This window comes from Fukomys damarensis, unplaced genomic scaffold, assembly GCF_012274545.1.
Source record: "Fukomys damarensis isolate Sample0158 unplaced genomic scaffold, DMR_v1.0_HiC HiC_scaffold_3, whole genome shotgun sequence".
Classification (NCBI taxonomy): Eukaryota; Metazoa; Chordata; class Mammalia; order Rodentia; family Bathyergidae; genus Fukomys; species Fukomys damarensis.
Window position 1 is genome coordinate 38,692,413 of NW_022900915.1, and position 24,391 is coordinate 38,716,803.

Below are 24,391 nucleotides of genomic sequence, written 5' to 3' on the forward strand. Positions count from 1 at the left end.
AGAAAAAAATATAACAAGAAACCTACAGACTAGTATCTCTTAAAAACACAAAAGTAAAAATACTCAACCAAAATTAACATACTGTTAGATTTCTCTCACCTTAAAATGGCTCTAACTAGTGATGACACAAGTCCCCCATAGTGATGTCACAAGCTCCCCAATCCTTAGCCACTACATCACTCAATCCCACCTCAGTTTCTATAAGCCCCACCCCAGTCCTATAAAAGAAGCTCCCTGTTCTTCCATGTGGCTTTCTCTCCTTTGCTTGGAGACAGACCAGCAGATCCTCCCCATAATAAAGGCTTGTTATGGTCCTGTTCTGGTCTTGGTTTTCAGCTCTTTTTACCCAACATATCTGGTGTTGAAATCCAGGAGGAAGGTGGTCCATTAAGTGACAATTCCCCATGGACCAGGGTCAATTGGCCTTTCAACCACCTCTTCCAGACATCTGCTGAACCAGGACCTCCTCGGGGCTTTCTACCTTTGCCATTGCTGACAACTCACATCCAAACCAGTCACTGAGTGAGTAGGTAATTAGCTTCCCTTTACTCAGGTCCTCTGTCTTGTTCTCACTTTCTGTCTCTGGGGACTACTTGGAAATCCAAGTGCTTGGTCAAAAAGACCCTTTTGGGCCACTGGGCCAAGGACTGTGTCCCTGGGGTCACCCCCTTGGCCCAACTCCTCTCACTCTCCCCTTCTGGGGAATGGCTCAGGGAGTATCAAAAGAAACAAAGATGTTCCTCTCTTTTGCCCACCTCCTAGGGAGCTAACTCCTCCTCACCCACCCTAACAGGGGTGCCCAACAATCCAAACCCCCTCCCTCAATGCCTCTTGGCTGCCTACTGGCACAACTCCATCCCCTCGGACTGTTGGAACCTGACTTTAAACCAAAATGGCTCATTTTTTATTGCTACCAAGTTTGACCTCAGTACAAATTAGATAATCTCAATGACACAAAAATGGCACTTTCAATTTTAACATACTGCACGATTTATGTAATTTTTATCAATTCAGTGGACAATGGTCAGAAATCCCCTACACATGAGGCTTCTTTCTCATACCTCCCTCTGTCAAAGCTGTTCATCCTCTCAGGTACTTCTAGCCCAAACTCTGTCCTCCATTCCTCCTTCAATCTGGCTGATTGCTCGCCACTCACACTTACCCCACCCTATAACCCAGCCAGCTCTTCCATCTCCTCTCACACTCACCTCCTCCATCTTGTGACCCTTCCTCATCTCTGCCATCTTGTGTTTCTCCACTACACACCCGCGCTCTCCCTCCCAAACAGGAGACTGAGTTAACAACAACTTCTCTGCCTGCTCTTCCTTTCCCAGCTTCCTTAGAAGAGACAGGAAATCAAGAGTCTGAAAAAAAAAAAAAAAGATAAAATCCTTTCCTGGCCTTGCCTATCAACCTGGCTGGTAGGCTACTTTACCAAGAAATTCCATTGAGCCCTATTGTTTTCTACATAAATATTGGGAAATAAAATACAAGGTTTTAAAACAATTCAAAGAAAATGTGATGCTTAAGATTTGAGCTCAAAAACCAAATGCTAGGTTACACCCCAGTGCCAGCTACAGATTGCTTGCTCCATAGTAAAATCAGTTGCAATGTCCTTCCAGGCAGGAAAATCTTAAAAACAAACAAACAAAAACCAAATTACAAATTCTCACTAAATGACAAATGTACCTTTCATCTTCAACTCAAAATAATGTTTGAATGGTTTTTGGTTTCCAGATGTTTAATCGATTTATTTGAAACATTTCTTTTACATTGCAAATTCTTAAATTGTAATTATAGGATTAACTTGACCGCTCTACTTTCTGCTTACAGAGTTCTGACAATAACTATAACACAAGATTATGGTACTGTTATAAAGCACCACTCCTTCTGATTCTAATTGCAAGAGATCTGTTCATTGATCTGCAAAAGTTTTGACTAGTTTTAATTAAAAGAGATATTATAATTCAATTGGCCAAATATATTTGAGTGTATTCTAGTTTCATAAATTGTCTTATATGTTTGTCTGTCTGTTCAATTGTTTCAAAGTGTTTGTCCAATTATATTTTTTTATCAAAATGACATCAAAGATACAAATAAATTGTTAATTTGTACAATCTGGTTTTACAGGTTAAATAGAAAATTGTCAATATAATTAAATGTAAACTTTTAGGTTTGGATAGACTCCTGTTGCTGAATAAAGAAGCAGTTGCTCAGAAAATTTTATTCTGATCTTTGTTCACTAATGGGAGCCCCAATAATTTTCACAGCCTTATGGGAAGATATACCCCCAATAAACATTGCTAAATATGTTTTTATAAAATGTCTACATTGGTTATCGTCAAAGGATTGAGTTCTAAATATACTATTATAATATGTTTATAATAGTCATCTTCAAAATATAATATATTCTATGGAAAAACAAGGAGTTACTAAAAAGATCCTTTTGGTACCAGGGTAAACTACAGGACATAAAGTTGCATAGAATTATAATAATTATTGTTACTACTTTTTTAGTGTACAAAATATATTCATGTTTTCTGACTATACAGGTCTTCCATATTGGTTATGACAATAACTTTTTGACCTAAGTGTTTGTCCTTCTCTTCTGCTCCACCTACTCATGATTACAGGTACATTTGTAGACCTATACACTTTCCTTACATGGCATCCTATCAAAAGGTAATAACTTAAGAGTTTCTGGTTTTTTGTTCTTATGTGTTTTTAGAGGTGAATAAATACATTTAACAATGGCTATTTTATACTCAGATACATATCTAAGTTTGTTGCAAAGATAATGTCATCATGACTGTCATGCTAAAATATTATTATTATTATTATTATTATTATTATTATTATTATTATTATGTGTGCCTCCTGATTCAAAGATTTTTTTCTGTTAATATTCTACAGGAAATCAACTACTAGAACAACCATGATTGATAAAAATAACAGTCCTCTAACTATATTTTAGATTCCAGGGTGCTTGCTATCCAGATAAAGCTATGATAGTTAAGCTCACTGCTCCTACTGTACTAATGATGTCACTGATCTTCTCTTCTAGGTGTTCAACCACCAAAGTGCAGAGACCAACACTAAAAGGTAACTGGGCTAAGACCACCAATATGTTGGCCCTGGCTCTCCAAGGTCATCAAAAATCCAAGGTATGAAAGGACCTTTTCTATAATGCCTTACATCTTTGGTAAATCACCCAACCTCCTGAACAGGGAGATTGCTGGGCACAAGAGAAAAAAAGAAATGTGTGCCAAAAGAGGGTCACCAAGAGAAAAAAATCTCTCATGCTTTCACTGCAATCAACTTGGTAAACCATTCTAATGGCTAACACTGACTGGAGCTGAGAGACTCTATGCATGGTTCCAAACTAATGCCTAAAGAGACTTAACTGACCTTGACAGATAGCAAGGTGTTAGTATTGACTAACACAGGTAACACTTTAACTTGGTCTTAAACATCCAGCAGAACAGAATAACCAAAAGAGATAGTCATTGAACAGGCATTAGTGATAGACTTTTGAGGCCCACCACTCTACCTCCCTAGAAATGGATAGATCTCCAAGTGGTAAACCAGATAACACAGTCTCAAAAAAGGCTACAACACCTATTTAATGCCACACTCCACTATCTCCCTGTCAATATCTCAGATTGTTGGATGTGTATGTCCATTTACCCCTGCTTGTTCACTCCAATTCCTGTCCCCCTAGATTTTAAACTGTCTGTCTCAAATACTGGCAATTTATCCACAGTTCTGGGACCCTTCACTATGGGTCTCCCATTCCCTACACAAACTACTAACCTAATATGCACAGGGCAAAATAACAATATCACTTGTCTTGCTTGCTCCCTCTTTATCTCAGAAGAGCATCAGATCTGCCTTTCCAATGGCCTGTACTTCATATGTAATTAAGAGGCATTCCAATGCCTCAATCAGTCTGACATTTTCTGTTGTATATCCTTCCTTAGCCCTCCCATGACCATTTACACAGAAGCCCAGATGTCTAAACAAGTTCTCCCACAGAACACAATCAGAAAAAGGGCAACTCCTCTTCTAGCCCCCTTCTTATTGGGAGCAGGGATCCTCACTAGGATTGCAAAGGGGATATTAGGCATTTCTACATCCACACATTTCTATCAGGCCCTATCCATAGAGATTTCAGAAGACGTGGGTAAAATAAGCCAGTCCTTAAATACAGTACAAGATCAAATAAATTCTCTAGCAGCAGTCGTGTTACAAAATAGAAGGGCCCTTGACATACTGACGGCAGCCCAAGGGGGAACATGCCCTTGTTGGGCCCATTGGCTTGTATATGTCTTTTAATCATGATAGGGCCCTTTCTATTTCACTGTTTTCAAAAATTTCTTGCAGGAATGTATGAGGGCATTTACCAAAAACGTAGTCACAGAACTTGTCATGGAAGGGTACTGGCCACCGTGGCGAGGAAAGAAGCCCCCACCTTCCACTGTCCCCACCAGATCTAGGTTTAGCCCCAATCTTTGCCCCTTTGTCAGCTTGAAGCAACTCCAGAGGAGACCTTCGCCCAACAACCATAAAACAAATGCCTGGAATATTAGATTTCCCTCACCTTAAGATGGCTCTAACTAGTGATGACACAAGCCCCTCCTAGTGAGGTCACAGCTCCTCCATTCCTTAGCCACCATATCACTTGATCCCACTCCAAGTTCTATAAGCCCCACCCCAGTCCTACAAAAGAAGCTCCCTGTTCTGCCATGTTGCTCTCTCTCCTAAATTCAGAGACAGCCCAGCAGATCCTCCCCATTATAAAGGCTTGTTCTGGTACTGGTCTGGTTTTGGGTTTTGGCTCTTTATACCTAACACATGTTGAATCCAAAAATGTATAAACAGAATTGACCAGGTATGGTCTTGACCAAATGTGGTTCACCCACGTATGCAAAGCTGGCTCAACACTCAAAGATCAACTCATGCAATCATGGTAAATTTAGAAATATATTTAGTCTTTATCTCCATTACTGGCACAGAGTCATTAAAAACTTTGGTAGTTTCTGACTAACAGGGATGTCTTTTTAAATTTATGCTGAAGTAGGTTAGGGTGGGACTTCCAGACAGTTCCAGGAAGAGGTGAGTCTCCATGAAAACCAGGTGATCAGAGTTGTTAGAACTCCTAGAAGATTAAAGAGAAGGAAAGCTAAATCACCTTGCATTTGGTGACAACTTTCTAGATATGGCATGAAAAGCATGACCCATGAGTATAAAATTGATAAACTAAACTTAATTAAAATTAAAAATTCCTGATCTGCAAAAGACACTCATAAGAATGAAAAGACAAGTCACATATTGGGAGAAAATTTTGGGAGACTTTCTCCAAACTGGGAGAAAAGACAAACCTGATAACTGGTTTCCAAGACACACAGAGGACTCTCATCTCCACAATAAGAAAACAATCTGATCGAAAAATGGGAGTTTAATAGTCCTCTCAACCCAAGGAGATATACAAATAGCAAATAAGCATATGCAAAGATGTCCTACGTCAATAGCATCAGAGACACTCAAATTAAAACAAGGAGATACCATTGCATACCCATCACAATGTCTCAAACCAACACTGCAATACCAAATGCTGATGAGGATGAAGGGCAATAGGGACCCTCACTGGCAGCTGACAAGAATGTAAATGATACAGACCCGTGGAAGACAGTCTGGAAGACAGCACCTTACAAAGCCAACCATACTCTTGTCATATGATCTTGCAGTTGTGCTCCTCAGTGTTTACCCAAAGGAGATGGAAACTATTTCTTCCCCAAAAGGGACTGCACATGAATATGAATAGCAAGTTCATTCAGAACTGCCAAGCCTTGGAAGTAGCTAAGATGTGCTTTGATAGTAAGTGGCTAAATAGTCATATATACAGTCTATAGAACATTATTTAGTGCTAAAAAGAACTATTAAATAATGAAAAGATATAAAGAGAATTTGAATGTATATAACTATGTTAAAGCAGCCAGTATGAAAAATATAAAAGCACAGCACAGTCCTCCCTTACATATGGTTTTCCTTCCCTTGGTTTCATTTACCCATGGTACAAAATTATTAAATAGAAAGTCCAAGAAATAAGCAATTTATAAATTTTAAGTTGTGCACCTTTCTGAGAAGTGTGGTGAAATCTTCTGCTATCCCGTTTTACCTTGCCCAAGGTGCACAGTATTCCTTTGCTTGATATAACCGCACTGCAGGTACTATCCAACTGTTAGTCACTCAGTATCTATCTCAATTATGAAGATCTTGCATTCTTTTAGGACATCAAGGCAGCCACAACTGGGCAACTAAAGACACTCATGAAAGAGGGCTTTCAGAACTGCTTCAGAAAGTGGCAACAATGATGGGATCAGTGTGTTCCAAGCATGGGGGGAGAATTGTGAGGGGATTAATAGCAATGTGTCTTTTACTGTAACAAGTTGTTTTTTTTTTAATTAAACATTTGTCTTCATTTTCAGTTATATCATGTATGTATGTTTTGGTACTATCCATGGTTTCAGGCACTCACTGAGGGCTTGGAACATCTCCAGAGATGAGGCAGGACCGTTGTTCACCAGATATGCCATCAATTTCATCTACCCAGTGGAGTTTCTCACAGAGCCTTGTGTCAGTCACTCACCAGTATGTAGGAGTGACCCTCTAAGGTAGGATTTCATGCTAGGATCTCCCCTCAGCAGCACCATGACTATGTCCCTTACTCTTGTGTTATATATGATTCTCTGGCTTGCCATGTCTTCCTCTTTTTTGTTTTGTTCTCTCATTTTTGACAGAACTTGCCTCAAGAGCTTCCTGACAGATGGGGATAAGCAAAATATATTTTTTCAAAATTACCTGTGAAAGGTATTTATTCTACTCTGAAACTTGAGTGAAATTTGACTTGGTATAGGATGTGACTTTCAAAGTCATTTTTCTTCAGAATTTTGTGAATGTGTCTCAAATGACCTTGAACTTTCTCTAGCACAGTAAGAAGTATGGAATAATTTCAATTTTTGATTCTTTAGTATGCTCTCTTTTCTCCCTTGAACACTGTCTCCAATTTTATATTGATATGTCTTGGTATGAATCTATTCCATCTGTGTTCTGGACATTGTGTGAGTTTTTTTCTTACTTTCCTGTGGATAGTTAAAGTTTTCACTTACATAAAAAATCTGGGCAAGAAATACAAGAATAAAACACTATTAACAGATGATATCTGACTCCCAAATACTGAACTTGAAATACCAAAACACAAATTAGTCCTAGATAATTCAGAAAAGAGGAAGTGTTTCAAGGAAATGAATAGATTGGCCCCAAATGTTGTGACAGAACAAAAATACAGAGATTGGCAAAGTCAAATTTTTGTTTGTAAAGTTGGTAATTCTGGGTCATTATCTTCTTATCAAAATACAATCAGAATTTGGTCTTACCCAAATGTTCTCATGTAAGATATTCCTTCAGAATCAAAATTTTTTCATTTTTTTATGTCTAAAAATTTCTGCTATTTCACTTACAACATATTTTATGAGGTATAAGTGTTTGTAAAACTTTGTTAAAATAGGGTTGAAATTAAGCTTAACAAAATGTGTTTTACTGACAAAATTCGAGTATACAAGTTTTTTTCTTCTCCCCAAAGATGAAATCAAAGCATTCATCCTAATATATGTGCTATGAATGCAAAACACAGTGATATTTTGGAGGTTATATTATAAAAGCAAAAAGAATGTTGTGGAAGATGCGAACTAGATGGGCTATACTAGAGATTGTGTCAAATATTTTGATTGGATATTATTTGCAGTATCTTACCTCTTATCTTATAACACAATACATCTGTGGTTTGAGAAATATTGAATGCCTTCCTTTGCAAAGTACATACACTTTTCTCCATTTCCAATCTGGGAGACTGACAGAATATTCTAACAAGAAATCTTTATTCTTTCTTTCTTATGTAATTTTAGTATATGAGCCTGGTAGTCACAGCATCATTTAACTGTTCTACTCTCAAATTACTTTAAGTTTTAGGATAAAAAGTTTAAATTCCTACAGGCAGTAATACTCTAACAGTTTATTGAACTTTACCAGAGGGGAAACACATTTTCAGGATATGGTTCATTAGGTTTGTGTTCTCAACCATTACATTTAGTCATTTTTTAGAAACTAGATAAATAACACAAAGCAAAAAAAAAAAAAAAAGAAAAAGAAAAATCTTACAAATGAAAAATTTGACACATCCACGATTAAATTTCATTATCGCAGTGTTATTAGTAAAAGCAATGACTAACAAATGCTGAATGAGCCTTCTAAACTGAATTTTTAAAATTACACACTCTTTAAGTTTTGGCTGCAAGATTTGTTATCCTATTTCTAGATTTCCAAAAGATGTTTCTGACCTCTGTCTACTCAACCATTTAAAAACAGTTAATTTTGAAATTGTACAATGAGGTAATTTGGATAAAATAATAAGAAAAGCAAGGTGAAAAAAGGAAATGAAAATGAAGTGATATCTACCACACAAATTTGGGAGAAGGAGGCAGAGACTATCGAAGATTGGGGAACTGCACTTTAACAGTAACCAACACCCAAAGGGAAAGATAAGGGATCAGCAGTCCAGCTGTTAAATGTTTCTTGGCCTGAATTGCTAGTATTAACATAATGCACATTTTTTTTCTTTTTATTGAGTTTATTGGTACAATCTAGGTCTACATCTAGGTCTACAATACAGTTACATTCATTACTGGGATTCCGTACCTTCACATGACAGGTCGTGGTTCTCAATTTTTACCCTTGTCCCTGCCCTCCCTTCACCCCCTCCTCCCCTCCCCATTAACAAACTCTTTATTTCCATTTTTTCATTTTATCATATTTTTTTCTTTTCTGTTATTTCCTTGCCCTGACCTCCCCCTTTCCCTACATCTTTAGCCCTTTTCTTCCTATTTCACACCTTAATTATCCCATTAGGATCTTGTGTACTATTATAGTTTTTCACACCAGAGAAACTATTTGATATTTACACATGTGTGACTTATTTGTGTCCATTTTCCTATGAATGACTCTAATTTCTCATTCTTTATGGCTGAGCAGCATTGCATTTTATAGAAAAGCCACATCTTCTTTATCCAGTTTCCAACAGATGGGCAGATGGGCTGTTTCCAAATTTCAGCTATTACAAACTGTGCTGCTATAAACATTGGTGCACATATATCATTGTGGTATGATTCTTTTAAATCTTTTGGAAAGATACCCAGCAGAGGGATGGCTGGGTCAAATGGAACCTCTAGACCTAGCATTTTGAGGTATCTCCATATTGATTTCCATAGTGGTTGCACCAGTCTGCACTCCCACAAACAATGGAGAAGGGTTCCTCTCTCCCCACAACCCTGACAGCATTTGTTATTGTGTGATTTCTTGATAGCAGCCATTCTTTGTGGGGTGAGGTAGAATCTCAGTGTTATTTTCATTTGCATCTCTCGAATGACCAGTGATGTGGAGCATTTTTTTCATATATTTACTTGCTGCTTTTACTTCTTTGTCTGAGAAATGTCTGTTTATTTCAGATGCCCATTTTTGAATTGGGTCTTTATATTTTGTGGGGCTGATTATTTTGAGTTCTTTATGTATTCTAGATAATAGTTCTTTGTCTGAGGAGCAGCTGGTAAAAATTTTTTCCCACATTGTAGGTTGTCTCTTAGTTCTGTTGATGGTTTCTTTTGCAGTGCAGAAGCTTTTTAATAAGATGAGATCCCAGTTGTTGATTCTTTCTGCTAGTTCCCATGCTAGAGGGCTTGTTCATAAAGTCTTTTCCTATGCCAATGTCTTCAAGAGTTCTGACTAATTTATCTTCCAGCAAGTTTAGTGTTTCTGTTTTAATATTTAGATCTTTAATCCACTTTGATTTTAATTTAGTGCCTAGTGAAAGATACGGGTCTAGTTTTAATCTTTGGCAGGTTGAGAGCCAGTTTTTCCAACACCATTTATTAAAGAGGCTATCTTTCCTCCAGTGGGGATGTTCAGCTCCTTTGTCAAAGATGAGGTAGCTGAGTACATCTGGAGTTGTTTCTGCATCTTCCAGTCTTTTCCACTGAGCCTCAGGTCTGTTTCTTTGTCAGTACCATGCTGTTTTTATCACAGTGGCTTTGTTTGCAAATTGGGAATTGTTATACTCGCTGCCATGTGTCTGTTGCCTAGGATGGCTTTTGCTATTCTAGGTCTCTTATGGTTCCAAATGAATTTTTGGATTCTTCTTTCTAGTTCTGTGAAGTATAGTGTTGGAATTTCAATTGGTAGTGCATTGAATCTGTTCCCCCAGATACTTCATTTTTTTGGGTGCTATTGTGAAAGGAATTGTTTCCCTAATTTCTCATTCAGTGCATCTATTATTTGTGTACAAGAAGGCTACTGATTTTTGGGTGTTGACCTTGTATCCAGCTACTCTGCTAAAAGTGTCTATTAAGTCAAGAAGTCTTTTGGTGGAGTTTTTTTGGGTCTTCAATGTAGAGTATCATATAGATACTTCATTTTTTTGGGTGCTATTGTGAAAGGAATTGTTTCCCTAATTTCTCATTCAGTGCATCTATTATTTGTGTACAAGAAGGCTACTGATTTTTGGGTGTTGACCTTGTATCCAGCTACTCTGCTAAAAGTGTCTATTAAGTCAAGAAGTCTTTTGGTGGAGTTTTTTTGGGTCTTCAATGTAGAGTATCATATCATCAGCAAATAAGGAAAGTTTAACTTCTTCCTTTCCTACCTTTATTGCTTTAATTTCTTTCTCTTGTCTAATTGCTATGGCTAATGTTTCCAGAACTATATCAAAGAGGAGTGGTGATAGTGGGCATCCTTGTCTTGTTCCTGATTTTAATTTGAAGGTTTTCAGTTTCTGGCCATTTAATATGATGCTGGCTGTTGATTTTTCATGGAAAGCCTTTATTAAGTTGAGATATGGATCATCTCTTCCAATTTTTTGCAGAGTTTTTATCATGGATGGGTGCTGAGTTTTGTCAAATGCTTTTTCTGCATCTATTGAAAGGATCATGTGGTTCTTGTCCTTGACTTTGTTAATATAGTGTATTACATTTATTGATTTACGTATGTTGAACCATCCTTGCATCCCTGGAATAAATCCGACTTCATCAGGATGTATGATCTTCTTGATGATCCTCTGTATTCTGTTTGCTAGTATCTTATTGAGGATTTTTGCATCTATATTCATTAAGGAGATTGGCCTGTAGTTCTCTTTTTTAGTTACATCTTTCCCTGGTTTGGGAATCAAGGTGATAATTGCTTCCAGGAATGAATTTGGAAGTATTGTTTCCTTTTCAATTTCATTGAAAAGTCTGAAGAGTATGTGGCAGTAGTTCTTCTCTAAATGTCTTGTAAAATTCAGCAGTGAATCCATCAGGACCTGGGCTTTGCTTTGTTGGTAAGTTTTTCATTACATTTTCAATTTCACTGATTGTAATTGAGGTGTTTAAAATGTTTTTAATCTTCTTCGTTCAACTTTGGTAATTCATAAGTATCTAGAAATCTGTCCATTTCTTCTGTGTTTTCCATTTTATTAGAGTACAGGTTCTCATAGTAGGTATTAATGCTCCTCTGAGTTTCTGTGGGATCTGTTGTGACTTTGCCTTTTTCATTCCTGATTGCATGAATCTGAGCCTTTTCTTTCCTCTTTTTGATAAGGTTTGCTAAGGGTTTATCAATTTTATTTATTCTTTCAAAAAACCAACTCTTCGATTCATTTATTTTTTGTATCATTTTCTTAGTTTCCATTGCATTGATTTCTGCTCGAATCTTTATAATTTCCTCTCTTGTTCGAGCTTTGGGTTTTTCTTGCTCTTGTTTTTCTAGGAGTCTAAGAGTCATTGTTAGGTTGTTTATTTGAGCTTGCTCTGTTTTCCTAATGTGGGCATTCAGTGCTATGAATTTTCCACGTAGAACTGCTTTCATTGTGTCCCATAGATTCCTGTATGTTGTATTGGCATTTTCATTTATTGGTAAAAACTGTCTGATTTCATCTTTAATTTCCTCTGTGATCCATTGATTGTTAAGGAGAGTGTTGTTCAATTTCCATGTGTTTGTGAAGTTCGTAAGCTTTCTTATGCTATTGATCTCCAGCTTTATTGCACTGTGATCTGATAATATACAGGGAATAACTTCAATTCTTTTGCATTTATTCAAACCTGGTTTGTGAGCTAGTATGTGATCTGTCTTGGAGAATGACCCATGTGCAGCTGAAAAGAATGTATATTCTGATTTTGTGGGGAACACTCTATAGAAGTCTAATAAGTCCATGCATTCAAAAGCTTGGTTCAGTTCTAGTATTTCATTGTTATTTTTTGCCTAGACGATCTGTCTATTTGTGATAGTGGGGTATTTAGATCCCCTGCTAGAATTGTATTAGTGCTTATTTGGTTTTTCATGTTACTTAATATTTGTGTTATATAGTCAGGGGCATTTATAGTTGGTGCATATATGTTTATGATTGTCATTTCTTCCTCTTGGATTGTTCCCTTTACCAGGATGTAGTGGCGTTCTTTGTCTCTCTTAATCAGTTTTGGTTTGAAATTTACTTTGTCTTTGAATAAGATTGCTACCCATGCTTTTTTCTGGGCTCCTGTCATATGGAGAATTGTTTTCCATCCTTTCACTTTCAGTCTATAGGCTTCTTTTTGCACTAGGTGTGTTTCTGGTATACAACATATTGTTGGGTTTTGCTTCTTAATCCATTCCGCCAATCTGTTTCTCTTGATTGGTAAATAGAGGCCATTGACATTGATAGTTATAACTGATATGTATTGACTTATTATTGTTAGGTTATTGTTCTTTTGTTGACTCTTTTTAATTTTTTGTCCTCTCCTTTTAGTTTCTTGCCTTGGCTATTTGATTTGCTCTGTTGGGCCTCATGGTGTTGTGATCTTCATTGTCTTTTTCTAGGATATTATTTTAAATTCCTTGTAGTGCTGGTATAGTATTCTTGAAGTTTCTCAAGTGTTCTTTGTCATTGAAGTATCTTATTTCCCCATCCATTTTGAAAAAGAGTTTTGCAGGATACATCAGTCTAGGTTGGAGGTTGTTCTATTTTAGTGCTTGAAATATCTCACTCCAGGCTCTCCTTGCCCTAAGGGTTTGTGTTGAAAAGTCTGTTGTGATTCTGATGGGCTTCCTTTGTATGTGATTTGTTTCTTTTCTCTTACTGTTTGTAGTATTTTGTTCTTCTGTTGGGTTTCTGGGATCTTGATTATTATGTCTAGGTGTAGATTTTTTTTTTTTATTGTGGCTAGTGGGGATCCTATATGCCTCACTTATCTGTATGTCAAATTCTTCCCCTCTGTTTGGGAAGTTTTCCACATTAATTCTGTGAACAGCTTTTTTAAGTCATTTGCATTTTCTCCTGCTACTTCATGGATTCCTATCAGTCTTATGTTATTCTTCTTTGCATCATCTAGGAGTTGTTGGATCAATTTCTCATGTTCCCTTACTGTTTTTAAGAGACCTCTCTTTTCTCAGTCACTGTCTGTGATCCTATCTTCTGTATCTGAGATTCTGTCTTCGCAATCTTTTATTCTGTTGCATATGCTTTGAATAGAGTTTTTAATCTCCTGGATATCTGTTTGAATCTGTTTAATAGATTCCATTTCTTTCCTATGTTGGGTGTTCATTGTTTCCATTTCTTTCTTATTCTGGGCCTTTGTGGTTTCTATTATGTTTCTAAGCTCATCTATTTTTTTTGTCAGTTTCTGTTCTGGAGTCTCAAATCATGTCTTTATTTTGCTCACCATCTCTATGGTTATCTGGGAAATTATTTCTGTTTTGAATTTTTCTAGAGCTTGATTGATCAGTTTTGTTACTTCCTGTGCTGTGAGTTCTGAGTGTCCTGGAGGTTCACTATTAGACTTTTCATCCTCCTTTGCCCTACTGTTTGCCATTGGTGAGTGGAAGTCTGTCTTTGTGGCTTGTTTAAGTGTTTTCTCATCTTTATTTTTGCTGTTGGGTTGCCCTTGATTCAATCTCTGTGTCATTAAATCTTCCTGATATCCTTGCATCTCAGCCTTTGATTCTCTAATGACTTATAGACATTCTCATTTTCATAACTGAGAAAACAACCTTTCCAATCAATCCCTATCCTTTATCCTAATCGATACATTCAGGAACACAATAGGATCAATCACCACCCTTTATAGCCAGCCATGCCTCTGCCGAGTGCATCCAAGGACTGGCACAATCAGGGGATCTGGGAGGGGGTGCTCAGCAGCACTCTCGTGGCTACCCTCCTGGCACTGGGTCGGGGCAATCAATGGCACCCAAAGGGAAAGGCGCAGCTAGAGGAGGAGGCCGGTAGATCGGGCTGGGTCACGCAGCAGAGGGGAATCTCACAACGCACATTTTTAATTGAAAGTGTGCTTACCTCAACATTTATGTATAGCTTTACCCTTTATTCTCACATCTAAAGTTTTTTTAGAAGTTGCCCAGATCTTTTGGATTTAGTATTTAAAACCCTAATTCTCTCTAAAGGGTACATGTCCTTCTAAGTATTATAGTTCTAAAAATGTAACAATTTAATTCTGTCTAAAAGTAGAATGCTGACACTTTTCTTCCCGCTTACTCCTGACAACAATGTACAAATTGTAGATTGCAAGGACAGGCTGAGGGATGAACCAGACAGAACCTAAATTAACCTTGTGAGTCCTTTCATGTTGATTTCTGACTTGGAAAAGTACTGGATCACATGAAAGGACTGACTATACCAACAGGCTTCAAATCACTGTGTGAGTAACTCTCACTATGGGGACAGGAAGAGAGTGTAAGGGGTCCGAATGGCCACGTGTCTTAAGGGACAGACTTTGTGAGGATAAACTACTTCAAAGTAAGTCACCAAGGTGCAATGAGGAGTGATGCTCTGAGTGATATTTCAGAGTACACAGCTCCTCAGCTGATGTTCACCATGGGAGTTGTTCTCATTGTGAAAAGTGCAAAAGTGTATGGAGCACCTTCCCATGACAAGCTGAAACAGAAGGTATTCAGACAGACAGCTCTCACAGTCTCCTTTACAAAAAGTTTTATTATGAAAGTCTTCAAATCTACAGCACACTTCCAAGAACGGTATATTCACATGTGTTTTAAAAGTGTTTTATAAATGTACTTTTGATATTCTTTTAATCCAATAATTTATGCGATTTGTTATAGCCACGTTCTGAATGTCTGTTTTTGTTTAATCTGTTATTTTTAATGTAAGTCTTTCATAGTAAAGGAATGAGGTCTTTTATATAACATATTATATAAAGTTTTTGTGTGACGGGGATTGAAATCAGGTTCTTCGTACTAACCTACACCCTGAGCCCCTTTTTATTTTGTTGTTTTCAGGATCTCTCTAAGTTGCTCAGTTGCCCAGGCTGGGCTCAAACTTGTGATCCTCCTACCTCAGTCTCTCAGAGGGTTGAGATTATAGGCATATGCTATCGTACTTGGCTTTTATAATATTTTCTTTTAAAAGTTATCAGTGTTTTTAATTTTGTTTTGTTTGTTTGTGTGTGTGTGTGTGTTTTGGGTTTTTTTGATGCAAGACATCTTTATGTAGTTCAGACTCTGACTTGAACTCACTATGTAACCAGGGAAGCCATAAATTCATAGCAATCCTCTTGCCTCAGCCTCTGTAGTGCTGAAATGACAAGCATGTGCTGTCATGCCTGTCTCCTCAGAGTGTGTGTGTGTGTGTGTGTGGCCTAATCTATAATCAGTTTGTCCATGAATTCTTGAAGGAAAATTTATCCTCTGCCTATGAGGTACAAATATCTAATTCTCTGTGGGTTTTTTTTTCTCTGTGTATGTACACTTAAAATTAAAAATTATACTTTTTGGATACCATTAAAGCAATTATTTTCTTTAACAACCCAACATATTAAATATTAACAGAATCGCCATTTTATATTACTTTCATGGTTTTTGTCTTTTATGTTTTGGTATAGGCCAAATGTGCAGTCATTTACTCTGTGATAGATTGTCCTTTGTAAGAATAAAATAATCCTCAACTTGTCCTGTTTAATGCTCCTTCCTTGTTTGGGTTCTACTATGACTGGAATTAGTAATGTAACATCTACTTTTTTTCTTCTGTCTCACCACTTTGGCAATTCTGAAATATTTTAACTATTTACTTTAAAATATTCTTATTCTCATCTGCACCTCTCAAATGACCAGTCATGTGGAACATTTTTTCATATATTTACTTGCTGCTTTTACTTCTTTGTCTGAGAAATGTCTGCCCATTTTTGAGTCGGGTCTTTATATTTGGGGGGGATGATTGTTTTGAGTTCTCTATATACTCTAGATAAGAGCCCTTTGTCTGAGGAGCAGCTGGTAAAAACTTTTTCCCACATTGTAGGTTGTCTTTTAGTTCTATTAATGGTTCCTTTTGCAGTGCAGAAGCTTTTTAATAAGATGAGATCCCAGTTGTTGATTCTTTCGGCTAATTCCTGTGCTATTGAGGATTTGTTCATAAAGTCTTTTCCTATGCCAACGTCTTCAAGAGTATTGCCTAACTTATCTTCCAACAAGTTTAGTGTTTCTTTTTTAATCTTTAATCCACTTCAATTTTAGTTTAGTGCATGGTGAAAGATAAGGGTCTAGTTTTAATCTTTGGTAGGTTGAAATCCAGCTTTTTCAATACATTTATTAAAGAGACTATCTTGCCTCCAGTGAGGATGGTCAGCTCCTTTTTCAAAGATGACATAGCTGAGTGCATCTGGGGTTGTTTTTGTATCTTCCAGTCTTTTCCACTGATCCTCAGGTCTGTTTCTTTGCCATGTACCATGCTGTTATTATCACTGTGGCTTTGTAGTATAGTTTCAAATTGCGAATTATCATGCCCACTGCCATGTCTCTGTTGCCTAGGATGGCTTTTGCTATTCTAGGTCTCTTCTGCTCACCACGAAGAATGGCTGCTATCAAGAAATCAAACAATAACAAATGTTGGCGGGGTTGTGGGGAGAAAGGAATCCTTCTCCATTGTTGGTGGGAGTGCAGACTGGTGCAACCACTATGGAAATCAATATGGAGATACCTCAAAGAGTGGAGACTAGAGGCTCCATTTGCCACAGCCATCCCTCTGCTGGGTATTTTTCCAAAAGAATTAAAAGAATCATATCACAGTGACATATGTGCACCTATGTTTATAGCGGCACAGTTTGTAATAGCTAAAACTTGGAAACAGCCCATTTTCCCATTAGTTGGAAACTGGATAAAGAAGATGTGGTTTTTTATAAAATGGAATACTACTCAGCCATAAAGAATGAGAAGTTAGAGTCATTCATAGGAAAATGGATACATTTTGAGGATACACTCCTAAGTGAAATAAATAAGTCATATGTGTAAATACCAAGTAGTTTCTCTGGTGTGAAAAACTATAATAGTACACAAGATTCTAATGAGATAACTGACAATGTGAAATAGAAGGAAAAGGGCTAAAGGTGTAGAGAAAGTGGGAAGGGTGGAGGGAAGGTAATAAGGGAAAATAAAAAAAAATGAGAAAATGAATAAATGGAAATAAATTATTTGTAAATGGGGAGGGCAGTAGGGGGCAAAGTGAGGGCAGGAATAAGGGGAAAAAATGAGAAGCAAGACCTGTCATGTAAAGGTACAAGGTCCCAATAATGAAAGTAACTGTATTGTATACCTAAAATGTACCAATAAACTAAAAAAAAATTCTTATTTTCTTTGATAACTTTTTTCATTAAATTTAATGGTACATTTTAGGTATACAATATGATGACATTCATCATTGGGAATTTGTACTTTTACATAATTCATCTTGGTTCTTATGTTATTCCCCATTCCCCTGCCCTCCCTTCAACCCCTCTACCTCTCCCTATTTACGAAGACTTTGTTTCCATTTTTTTCTTTTTTATCAAACATGTAATGACTGTATTTGGACTAATCTGAGACTGTTTTAAAAGGAAAAGTTAAACCATGATAAATATTGTCATAGCTGACATCTTTGAACATGTTGATGCATAATTTTGATTTTAGTCTTATATTTCTTTGATATTTCTGTTGCTTTTCAGTTTTGCTTTATGAAAACTAAAATTTATACAATTTTCATAATGTTGAGAGTATCCGTCTGATTATTCTATTGATGGTTACCATCATGTTAAATAAGAAACCCCCATATTTCCTTAATGACTAGTGTATTGAATAAAGTAAAATGCAATATAAAAAAAAACAGTACTCTCATTCATCGAACATCCCAATTGTGGCTGAATGGTTTTATACTCTGAGTCTTTTTTAAAAAGGTGATCCTGGACTTCTTGCTTTGAAATCATTTATAACATAGTTTTATTAATTTAACTCTGCAATTAAATGTTTACAACTTTTCCTTTAATGTAATTATTGACTCTTGCATTTGCTCTATTGCTCCTTTAGTTGATATGTACCCTTACAGTTTAACTAAGCAGAATTAATTAGTGGCATATGTTTCAAAGTCTTATATAGGTAAGACTTATTCTGCTGCCTATTTAATGACATATTTGTTCTTGTGTAGGATCCTTTAGACTCAATCTTTTTCTTTCCAAACTAGTTTCTCTATTTTCTTTTAGTTTCTCATGAGATGTTTATTTCTTCTTTTAGTATACATGCAGCCAATGTGAGTACATGTTTATTTCTTATTATAAATATATGACAACCTCAGTGCTCATTCAAGAATAGAAAAGCTGTTTTCCTTCTTGACATATGATTTTTCATTTTGATTGGAATTTTATAAAATTGTGAGAAGACATGTAAATAGTAGTCTTTTTTACAGTGATGCCTTTTCATTAATTTGCTACCTGTAAGAAGATAAGCTTATTTGACATACAGTAGTACTGTACTTCAGTTCACAAACTTAATTCCTTCCATGATTCTGGGAAAGAAGGCTACAGTAATGTTTATCACCTAATACAGAGTTACAAACAGAAGGAAATTTTTGCCCAGTGGGTCTGGTTGTGAACTGAATTGTTCATGCATAAAAGCAGTTGTGAACCAAGGTGTTACTATATAGCAGTCTTTCAGAGTTTAAATTTTCTTCTATTTAATGTGAGGTTTAATTTCATTTTTCTTTGTCTTCCCCATTTTTAGGGTCTCTGTACTCTGCCTTTTATTTCTGATTCTCTTTCACAATTTTATTTTTCTATTTACCCTAGTGAGCTTTCCTTCTTGCCAAAGCATTTTTCTGTGTCTCCAATTTACTACTTATGAACCTATTTTCAACCTTGCAGATGCATTTTTAAAAATTTATTCTAATCCTTATTTATATAACTTAATTTAACTTACTTTTGGCTAGCTCTTTTTCATCATAGGCTGTTGACTCATGTTTTAGTTCCTAATTCATAAAGTCTAATGTTTCCTACATTTTTTTAGTATTTAAGATTTAAAATGTTAACATTTCTTATGGTAAATGTTCTTGAAAACTGTGCCGTTCATTTGCATCACAAATGTGATTTTGATTATGATACTACAGAATATTTTCATAGGTCTTCATAGGGATTAATTTTATATGTCACTCAACCCAGCAAAAAGATGCCCTGACAGCCAGGAAAACACTTTTCTGGATATTTCTGTGAAGCTGTTTCTGGAAAATACCAGCACTTGAATCAGGAGCACTGAGTGGAGAAGATTCATAGTCACCAGCGTGGGCAGGCATCATCCAAATAAGATTTTTGTGGTTTATAAACACCTCATCTTTGGCATTCTGCTACAGTACCAGAAAACAGACTAAGACAACATTTTAGAATAATCTTGTTTATAGCCACAAAAAAAATCTGGCTAGCATTTTGATAAACGTTGCATTAAAACATAGTATTCATTTCCATTTATTTAGGTAACATTTTATTTTTCACCAAAATTTTGTTTTGTTTTTTACCTATAAGTATATCCTATATATTTCTTCTGAGACTTTCAACTCATCTCATTTTTGAGTAGTTGTAAGTGATACTGTGAGTTTTAACTTTATAACCATATGTTCATTGTTAACACACATAAATATAATTGATTTTATGTTTACTGTGCGTCCTGAAATATTGCTGAACATACCATTAGTTCCAGGAGTTTTGGCGTTTCCCACATAGATTATCATAACAACCTTAAATAGGGACAATTTATTCTTTCCTTTTCTGTCTTTATAAATTTTTTTTTCGTTTTTTTTTTTTTTTTTTTGGTTATTGCACTGGCTAGAATTTAAGCACTATTTTGAATTGGAGTAATAAAAGTAGACATCCCTGCCTTATTATCTGATCTTAGAGGGAAATATTAATTATTTTCACCATTTAGTATATTAGCTGTTTTTGTAGACGTTCTTCATTAAATGGAGAAAGTTTCCTCTTGTTCCTACTTTTATAACAATTTTTACCATTAATGCACGTTAAAAATTTCCAGATACCATTATTTCACCAATTAATATAATTATGTAATTTTTTAAAATCCTGGTTAATATGGTGGATCATTTTTATGGCGTTTTTTAAAAAAAAATCAATCCCCATTATATTTATGAATAGACTGAAAGGTCAAGGTAGATAATTTTTTTTATATATTGCTGCATTTTATTTTCTAATAATTTGGTAAGACTTTAAAATCAATAATCAAGGACTTTAGGCTGTAAGGTTTTTGTTGGTGATGACAATTTTAGTATGTTATCTGATTTGGGTTTCAGGATAATACTTCATAAAATGAATTCAGTGTTTTGTTCTGTTTTCTGGAAAAAAAAACTACAGAATTGGTGTTAATTATTCTTTAAATATTTGGTAGAACTCCACACAAACAATCTGGAGCTGGAGCTTTGATTTTAGGAATTTTAAATTACAAGTTCAATTTTGCTAATAGTTACAGGTCTTTTCATAATATCTATTGAATATTAGATGAGTTGTGATAGTTTGTGTCTTTGAGGAAGTATTGAACATGTGTATAGAGCTGTTCATTTCATTCCCTTATTATCTTTTGGATATCTACAATTGCTAAAAAATCCCCTATTTCTTTCTTTCTTTTTTTGGTACAGGGGATCGAACTTGGGACTTTGAGCTTGCAAGGAAGGTGACAGCACCATTGAGCTAAATCCTAAGCCCCCCTATTTCTTTCTTGATATTGGTAATCTGTGTCTTTTCTTTTCTTTTTCCTTTGTCACATATGTTAGAGGTTTTAAAGTTTAGTGATCTTTTCAAAGAACTAGCAATTTGCCATATTGATTTTCTCTATTTTTTTGTTTTGTTTTGTTTTTAGTTTTATTGCTCTCTGCTCTTATTTTTATTCTATGTTTCTTCATAGTTGCTTTGAAATTGTTTTGCTCTTGTTCTTTTAAGTTCTCTGCTGTGGCCCAGCCTGAAGTTGATCCTTGCCTCCTCCCTACTCCTTTTCTCCTCCATAGATCAGAGAGTCAAACAGTCTGTTTGAGTAATATTGTAGACCCTGGATGGCACAGCCCCAGGACAATTATTGTGCATCTTTCCCTGTTCCCTTCCTGCACATGCCCCATCACGAAACAATCACAATACTCCTGCCTAGGCCACATAGGCCAGGTAATAGCACTATTTGTCCCGCCTTCTTTTCCTATTTGCCTTACACTATAAATAAAGGGCTTGTAGGACACCAGGTAGCCATTAGCTCCCAGCTATGGATCCACCTGGTCCCAACTTTCATACTTAATCTTGGGAGGTATCCTTCTTTCTTGGTCATTTTAAATTTTCTTCATCTCCTACGACTCCCCCCAGGTTCAAACCCTATGCTGTGTGGGTCACAACAGTTCTGGAGGTAGGGAGCATATATTATTGACTTGATACTTTTTCTCTTTTCTAAGTTATGTACATATTGCTATACATTTCCCTCTCGGCACTGCTTAGCTGTGTGCCATATATCAGATGTGTTATATTTTCAATGAAGTTTTTTAAAATTGTCCAGAATTCTATCTAACATTTCTATCATCTTGGTGTGGGCCTCTATTGATTGATTTTTTTTTCTTTCAGTTTAGGATCTTTGTTCTTGGTAGGAATGACTTTTTAAATGAAAACCTGGACTTTTTCATATTAGGTTAGGAGACCAAATGTTCTATTTTAGCTGTCTTCTCCTTGACAGTGCTTTGACAGGAAGAGGAGGCATTGCCTCATTACTGCTGAGTGGAGATGGAAGGACTGTCTCTACTCAGCCTCTACTGATGACATTGGGACCGGAAAGACTCCTTTTTATTGCTGGGCAGAGGTCCAGTTCCCTCCATGTCCTTTACTGACACCCTTATGACAATAGCTTCATTACCACTGAGAGTGGAGACACTGTGGCCTCTAGGAGGCGTCCTTTGCCTGGATTCCTGCTGGAGATGGGCAGGATACCTCATTACTGGTAAGTAGGGGTGCAAGTCCAGGCTCTCTCGGTGCTCCTCCCTGACACCATAGCATTACTAACTGGTGAGACAAAAGCTGGCTCCTTACTCTATCTTTTCTGGTACTACCCAGGTAAGGGTGATACATACCCTCCTTAAAACATCAGGAGGGTGGAAATCTAGGCTACTTATTGGTCTTTACTGGTGGCATTGGGGTTGGGGCCACATTTGTCTTGTTGTTTTCATCTGTAGTAGAATGGTTGATGCTTATGAAAATTTTGTTTTGCTGTGCTATCCTTTTTGTTGTCCTTTCTTTAGAAATAGAAAGTCTTGATAAATCTTTGCACATTAGCATTTCCAAATTTTCAGCTTTTCCAAGTCTTGGATATACACAGCAAGAAGAAAACCAAGGAAATTACCAGTGTGTAATGTCTCATGTCCTGCAGCTTCTAACCAATCTGCCCTTTTCTCTCCAGCTTTCTTCTTTTGGTTTATCTATAATATTCAGGAGTTTTGTTTGTACTGCTTGGGAGAAATAGGGAAAACATCTATCTCATTTTTTTAGAAGAAGAAATCTTATACTTGTTTTTTCACAAGATAATTTGTAGCCATTTTATATGAGTATTGTAGTTTTCTCATTTTCACACCTTACTAAAGCTGCCTAAGTTCACTCTAATTTGGAAATGCGTATTCTATTAGGCCAAAGTTTCAGTGGGAAACTTTAAAGCAAGGCCCTTACTAAATGACAGAGTGGATCAACTTGAGAAGTTCTCTGTGTGATCTTTTCTCAGATGATAATAACATGAGTTATATCACCACCTCAAAGGTATCTACATTCTCATGTTCAATGCAACAATACTTCACAATAGCAAGATATAGAAATGCCTGAAGTGTCCATCAATGGAGAAATTGATAAAGAAATTATTGTACACACATACAATGGAATTCTAACCCTTCGAAGGAATGAAATCTTGCCATTCACCACAAGAAGGTTGAGCCTGGAGGACATTACACTAAGTAAAATAATCCAAGCACAAAAAGAGAAATATTGAATGTCTAGTTTGTAGAATATAAAAAATTAAAATATACAGAAAGAACAACACAGTGGTAATCAAGAATGGGCAAGGACAGGGAGACACAGATCTGAGGATGCAAAGTAGCACGTATGTAAAATGAACACATCTTAGGTACACAACATATCCAACAGCAACTTGTAAAAAATGTGAAGAAGATCAAATTTGATAGATCTTTTGCTCACTCACGAATCTAATATGAAACTGTATTTGAGTTCTTCAGAGAAGAAACAGTCATTAGAATTTGGAGAAACAGAGTCATTTAAGATGAGAGTGAGAGAGGGAACTCATCCTTTCTCTGCCATTTTGTCCCATCCTGGCCTTCAGAGCCCGGTAGTCCACAAGCATGATGCTGGCACTACTTGGTGTGCTGCCATAACAGGGTGAGGGTGAATGAGAACCTCACAGAGATGGAAGGCAGCTCGCACATACTGTCTCATCAGACCCACTCCTGAGATAACTAACGCACCCCCAGCTCACCAGCATTAAACATCTGTGTCAGCAGAGGCTTCATGGTCTTTCATTTACTTATTTATTTAGTCATGTAGTTATTTATTTACTTATTTGTTTGTACCGGGATCGAACTTGGGCCCTTGCGCTTGTGAAGCAGGCAGTGGAACCACTGAGCTAAATCCCCAGCCCCTAAACACCTTTTAAACTGTTACAGTGGCAATTGAAATTCCACATGAGTTTCAGAGGTACATTTGGATGATAGCAAGTGTGTATAGAACATAAAAAAACCTAAAATAGCTAAAATTATTTTAAAAAATAAAATGGGAAGAATCAGCCTACTTGATTTTCAGACATTATATAGCAATGGTAATCAAGACCATGTGGTAGAACCCAAAAAAGAACCTGAAAAAATAAGTCCAACTGATTTTTGTCAAAGGTGCAAAGGACACTCAATGGAGGAAAGATAACTTTTTAAATGCATGGCACCAAAGCACTTGGAGAATCACAGGCAAAAAAAAAAAAAAAAAAAAAAAAAAAA

General features: G+C 36.3%; 1 long non-coding RNA gene across 2 annotated transcripts in view; it reads left to right on the forward strand.

Moving 5' to 3' along the window:
- The first annotated feature begins 335 nt into the window (after positions 1–335).
- The window catches only part of LOC104871311, a 26,696-nt gene continuing 2,640 nt past the window's right edge, over positions 336–24,391 (forward strand). Inside the window, exons 1-2 of one of the 2 annotated variants that reach the window (XR_782817.2) lie at positions 336–530; positions 3,065–3,164. This is a non-coding gene — a long non-coding RNA (uncharacterized LOC104871311). The remainder of the gene's footprint in view (positions 531–3,064; positions 3,165–24,391) is intronic. The other variant, XR_782818.2, reaches the window with a different exon arrangement.